General features: G+C 35.2%; 1 protein-coding gene across 1 annotated transcript in view; it reads right to left on the reverse strand.

Moving 5' to 3' along the window:
- Positions 1 to 6,778, reverse strand: part of LOC107722232 (ankyrin repeat and fibronectin type-III domain-containing protein 1-like) — an 85,678-nt gene that overhangs the window by 70,088 nt on the left and 8,812 nt on the right. Inside the window, exon 3 of the mRNA XM_016530512.1 lies at positions 1,928 to 2,157. The gene's annotated coding sequence lies outside the window, so the exon portion shown is untranslated. The remainder of the gene's footprint in view (positions 1 to 1,927; positions 2,158 to 6,778) is intronic.

The following is a 6,778-nucleotide window of genomic DNA, read 5'->3' on the forward strand; positions in this document are numbered from 1 at the left end:
CGTGGTTGCCATGGGGACCAGGGTCCTGGGCCTCATTCACAGACAACTTGGCACCCAGTATGTTTATTGGGTGAGGGGTCTGTGAATGTTTGTTAATCTAATGAATAATTGATTTATTAAATCAAATGAAAAATGGTGTGTCTGATTGGTCCAGACGCTACAAAACGTTACGTAATCTGACTTTGAAACACACAAAGAATCCAACTTCATTCATTCATCGCTATGGAAACGATGGTGACTGTAGCAGAATGAAACCTGAACTGATGGGTGCAGCGTCTGTGTGTGTCATGTGTCCAATTGAACCATATCAAGTTCCTTCACTGGTCCATGATGACAGATTCCTGTGGTGCTCTGGCTAGCGCAGCTAGACATTATTTTCACATTATGAGCTTGCATCTACGCATACCATCTGCTTTGATGCTTTCACAGCATTTCCACAAACCATATTGATATTCAACATTGTTGATGTGCAATAGGATCCAATACCTCACAATATTATACACAGTGTTCATTTTTTAAATTGCATTATGAACTGCATGATTTCCTTCCTGAGATAAGCACACTAATTTCTGGATGATTTGTGTTTATATTGGATCAAAACAAGAGTTACGGTTCCAGTAACAAGGTACTTTTACCAAAATGTAGAGATGTTTTGCACAAAAACACAGCATCACTGTTTTAGTGCACTTGAATTACTGTGGCCTTTTTGCCTCATGTGCAAGCTCAATATAGCATCTAAAGTAGTTAAGTCAGATTAATTGTAGTGAATCAGTTCGTTCAAACGATTTGTGTATATGAGCAGGTTCAAAAAATATCTATAAATATAAACATATTTTTAATGGTTTTAAAGATTTTTAAATCATTTTTAAAAATGAATTAAGATAATTAAAAAATAATAATAATACATACATAATAAAAATAAATAAATAAACAAATTCAAAAAAAAATTTCAAAAAACGTATTCACCTTTCCATGTGAAATATTTTACATCTCCTTTGTAATGTAAAATATTGAATTAAATCCTTGATTGTTGCTTTCACCTTGATTATATGAATTATGGTGCTTCTAGTTTTATTAGATACATTTATCTATTTGGTGTTCTCTTGGAGGTTTTCAAATTTTAATAAGCCACGTACCCCCAGAGGGATCCTACTTCTGATAGATGCCTCATGATCAAAAATATTTTTTTCCAATTCATAGATGAGTATGTTTTCAGTAAACGACTCCAACTTGTGTTGAAGCATGTGCTCCATTAATGAGTTAACATTAATGAGTTTTAAACAAGGTAAAGTTTGATGCAATCCACCCATAATCCATAACCATCCATTCCAAGAAGCTAGAAATGCCCAGACCTGTTTGTTATTCATGGCCATGATTATTTGAGACCAGCACATAAAAGCCTACATCACGAATACTTCTTTATCTATCCCTTCTTAACCTATATATTTATATACAGAACAGCTTTCTCAGAACTGCACAGAAGCAGCGTCTTTACTATAGCAAATGTATGCAGATGGAATTCATGTTCTGCAAAAGTCCCTAATTTAAGGTTACAAGGCAGTGTGTCCTCAAAGCACTGACTCACTGGTGTAGGATGACAGATGAGTGTTCGCTGAATAGACAGCCATGATCAAACTCCAGGATGAATTCTGGGCAAGCGTACCTCTTTTTTGAACAGTTACACAACTGAACATCTATGAAGACCCTCGCGGCAAAAGCTCATCAGCTGTGGAACTGTCAAAACACTGTATGCGCTACATCAATATCTGCCTACAAAGGTGGATGTGCTAAGAGATGTCCTTAAACAATTCATTGCAAAAAACAAGCAACGAAGGGCACATTTATATCTAGGACCAATATGGAATTTCTTATAGTATCTATAGCTGAGCTCTATTTGACAGCAATATGAAACATCTCTACCACTCACATTAATGTTCCTGAGTTTCTTCTTGCCCCTCTCTATTCGGCTGAGGAGTCTGTGATGTTCTCTAGGTGTTTGCTGGAGAAGGCGGTCATCGATGGATATGGTCTTCCTAAGAGGCACTCTATCCCTCCAAGGCTCTGGGACACGGCTCTCTGAATCCACACTCCGAGGAAAGCGCTTCACTTCCGACAGTGACGATGTCTCCCCTCGGTCATGGTCACGCAGCACTGACCCTGAAAGAGAGAAACAGACACCTCAAGTGATAACTGACACCCAGAGAGAAAGAAAACACCAGAGAATGAGGATAGGACCAAAACCTCCCCTCACAAGAACACACATTTTGAAGTGCTTGTGTTTTAAAATAAAGGATTCACAAAAATATTTAGGCCTAAATTTAGGATTTACGTATATGAATTGCATTTAAACTTCACATCTCTTTAAACAGTCTTAACATAAGCTTAATGTGATGTACATACATATGGAATCCTATTTCTGCCATGGGGTTAAAAAAATTAATAAATAATAAAATATTTTTTTTTAAAGTTGTAATTGCGACTTTTTATCTCACAATTCAAACTTTTTTCCATGCATTTATGAGTTTATATCTCATAGTTCTCTTTTTTTTCAATTCTGAGAACAAAAAAGTCAGAATTGAGAGATATAAACTCAGAATTGCATGAAAAAAAAGTCTGAATTGCGAGATAAAAAGTTGCAATTTTTTGCACTTTTTATATTTATATTATGTGGCAGAAACTAGCTTCCTTATATAAATGAAACAGGTAAGACAAAGTAAAAAAAAATATGTAATAGTACTAATAAACTGAATGTGTTTTAAATACAGAATAACCAGGTTTATATATTTATTAACAATAAATCCAATTTCATTCAATCTCATACATTTTAACTAATTGAATATTGCTTATTCCACAATGCAATGGAAATTTTTACCGGTTTCATTTATGTATAACTGACAAATATGCATTACAATGAGTTTATTAGTTTATGTTAAAACTGTGTAATCAAAATGGATGGAAATTTGATATGCAATTCAAATACATAAATCTTAAATTTAGGCCTAAACAGTGTAGAAAACAGCAGCACTGAGGAAGAATTTTGTATAAATGAGAAATCACTTAAAAAATAAAAGAAATATGAATAGAACGTTCTCACTTCCTCTCGATTCTCACTTTAAATGCTCTGATTAAACATCTTCCCACTGCTTCTCTAGTGAGTCATGTCTGTAACAATTTCACCGTAAAGAACACGGTGTAAAAAATTAATTACCACCTATTGTACCACATAGATGAATAAAAATCAGTTGAATGGCTAAAAATTTCACTTTCATCTCAAGTAACATTAAAAGTAAAGTATCTTGAAGATCTAATAAAGCAGTTCTTGTAAACTGGAGGCTTATAATGTAAACACACACATAAGGTATGTTTCTAGGTTTGTAAGCGGGGTGTTTGGTTTCTCTGTACAATCAGCTGGTGAGCAGCAGTTCTTGCACTTTATCCACTGAGCAACACATTGCATGGTTTCATCTCCTCCACTTACAATTAAAACTGCATGAAGACCTCGCCGTTACTGTCTTCCCCTCTGAGACGGTTGTGAAGAAAACATCCTCTGAAGTACATGTCAAATAAACATTTATGAATTCGGTTTTACAGCTACAATCCACTATGTTTTGCATCTGTAATGAATTTTAACGGTGTCCTGACAAAATCTTAAACATTTTGATAACTAAGCTCAAATAAATGATGCCAATTTGTGAAAACAATCAGCAAGCCACATAAATGCGGACGGTGAATAGAGATGGTAACCGTGGTCCATTATTTTGGCAGCACTTGACAAGATGGAGATACTGATTTTAAAGTAACTGCCTAAGGAAAGCAACAAACACTGTAGCACATCACAGTAATGGTATCAGAGAGTTCGGTTTTACAGCTACAATCCACTATGTTTTGCATCTGTAATGAATTTTAATGGTGTCCTGACAAAATCTTAAACATTTTGATAACCAAGCTCAAATAAATGATGCCAATTTGTGAAAACAATCAGCAAGCCACATAAATGCGGACGGTGAATAGAGATGGTAACCGTGGTCCATTATTTTGGCAGCACTTGACAAGATGGAGATACTGATTTTAAAGTAACTGCCTAAGGAAAGCAACAAACACTGTAGCACATCACAGTAATGGTATCAGAGAGTAATACTTTGATTTATGGGTGTTTTTTTTCAATGACACACACTTTTATGCCCCAGGGGTTGATATTTAATTATAGTTCTTATTGTTATATAAAGGTAAACATTTTACCATGCCACCATCATTTATTTTTTCCTACTTTTCAAAAGACATTTATGTGTATATTTTATTATTGTTAAATCTTTTATTATTATTCATAATAATAATCTTGACCTTTAAAAAATCTAAATTAATTACTTCAATTTTAATTATTTCAATATCAAAAAATGGTGCTCATCTGTACTGCCAAATGTGAAATTCCATGTAAATATTATTAACTTGTATTTTGGAAATATAAAATAACAGCAAGTCATACAGTATAAATCCATTTTATGCCATAAAGTTTAAAATGTCATTTTCTGTACCGAATGCTATTAAACACAATACATACTGTAATTTGAGATTTGTAAAATGACAATGTGTAGAAACACTTCATTTTCAGATCATTTTCTTAAAGTCCACAGGGAGAAGTGCCCATATTTGAAGAAACATCCATATCCCATGGTATTAAATGATTATCATATTATATCATATCATATCATATCATATCATTCTCCAAGATACTGCAAGCAATACCATGGTATTCACTAAAACCATGTTAGTACAATGGTATTTTAATTTTGAACTGCCAAGAACAATTGAAATAACCACACCAGAAAATAACCAGTCAATTTTCTTTAAAAAAAAACAGCCCAATTACTGGACTTCCGTGTTCCATTGACAAATCCACAAAAATAATCCACTGAAAACCTCAGCATTTTATGCCACTCAATGACTCTTATTAGTCACCCAGGTGTCAATCCAAGTGTGTATTGCACACTACAGCCTTACATTATATAATCTCACTTGTCAAACACATACTGTAGACTAACTTTGTTAGCGCATTGCTATGGAAATGATGGTGACTGTAGCAGAATGAAACCCGAACTGATGGGTGCAGCGTCTGTGTGTGTGTGTCATGTGTCCAAGTGAACCATATCAAGTTTCTTCACTGGTCCCTGACGACAGATTCATGTGGTGCTCTGGCTAGCACAGCTAGACATTATTTTCACATTATGAGCTCGCATCTACGCATACTATCTGCTTTGATGCCTTCACAGCATTTCCACACACCATATTGCTATCTAACATGCAAACTACATTATTAAAACAATATATCATATTGCCAACCTGATCCTGTTTGTTGCATTTAGATATCCATACCTGTGTAAGTAGTTGAATCTTTATATTAATACTGATCAGTCACTAACACAGTAAAGAGGTTTGAGATTTAATCCCAGGAGTCTGAGGTCAATAAAGACTCATAACCAAGCAGCTCTGTGTTATGTGAAGATGTTATATCACATCACCTGCGGTGACACTATTTGTAAACCCTCCTACAGCTTGAGTGTGGCTCCAGGGCTGAGTGCACTAACAAATTGAATGAGTCTGCAAAGCATTTTTTACAAAACGACCCCACTTTAGAGTCAAATAAGCGATCAAAACACAAATTATGGGATTGATCCAATTTGTCCAATTATTCATTATGTCTGAAAACCACCCATGGATGGACACAAGGACGTCGGCGTGTTGATGAAGCGCTGCGGCTGTCTTTCAAGCACGGCTGAGAGTAAAGCATTTGATAAGTGTAATTTAACACAGAGTCCAACTAAATTAAACACGTGAGAAGAATCTTAAGACCTTAAAACAAACTACAGCTGGTGCTAATGATCCCAGTTTCCATGACAACCATTTGGGTTCCATCTTCGTCATCCTCAAAAGCAATGGGTAAAGAGGTGTTGGCTCTAGGGTCACTGGTCTGTTCATTCATCGGGAAGGCCATACTTCTTGCCAAAAGACACACAGCATGTCATCGAGGGCCATTAGAGGAAGACAACATCTTTATTAACCATTCTAGGAAAGTTTGGCAACATATTTGCTGATAATGTGCAGGCTAGTAGGGAGATATGACCAAGACGATAGGACATCACATACTGCATACAGAATTAAGGACACAGTATATCATTTTTGAGGTTGTAAATAAAACAAAGATCATTGGAGTACGTTTTACAAAAAAATACTATTTCAGTCTGTCAACTAATGGTAATTCAATGTGTTACTTGCCATTTCTTTGTAATTGTGAAATTTACTAGCAATTTCTGAGTGAAAAATTATCCTACACCATTTTTTCTCAGTATAGTATGCATGTTAATTAAAAGAAATTGCAAATAATTATTTAATTCAACTATTTTTTATTTCATTTACTGCTATTATTTGTCACAAAACTGCACAGGGACACAAAGGCTGAGGATCCATGTGCAGTGGTTTATTGGAGGGATAATCCACAAATTGTAGTCAAAACAGGCTTGAGGTCGAATACAATAAGCAGTCCAAATAATGACAGAAAAACAGGCAGAAGAGCAAAAACCACAAAAACAAGACACAAGAGAACCAGGATAAAAGGATTAGAACTACAGCTGCGACACACGCAAGACTTAGCAAAGAAAGACAGAGGGCCTGTTTACACCTGGTCATTTCATGCGTTTCCGCTGATTGGATATCTATCTGATTTGTTAAAACGTTTCCATTTACACTTGGCCACATAAATGTGTCGTCGCAAAACGGATATAAA

Source organism: Sinocyclocheilus rhinocerous, unplaced genomic scaffold (genome assembly GCF_001515625.1).
Source record: "Sinocyclocheilus rhinocerous isolate Xijiao unplaced genomic scaffold, SAMN03320098_v1.1 scaffold334, whole genome shotgun sequence".
Lineage (NCBI taxonomy): Eukaryota > Metazoa > Chordata > Actinopteri > Cypriniformes > Cyprinidae > Sinocyclocheilus > Sinocyclocheilus rhinocerous.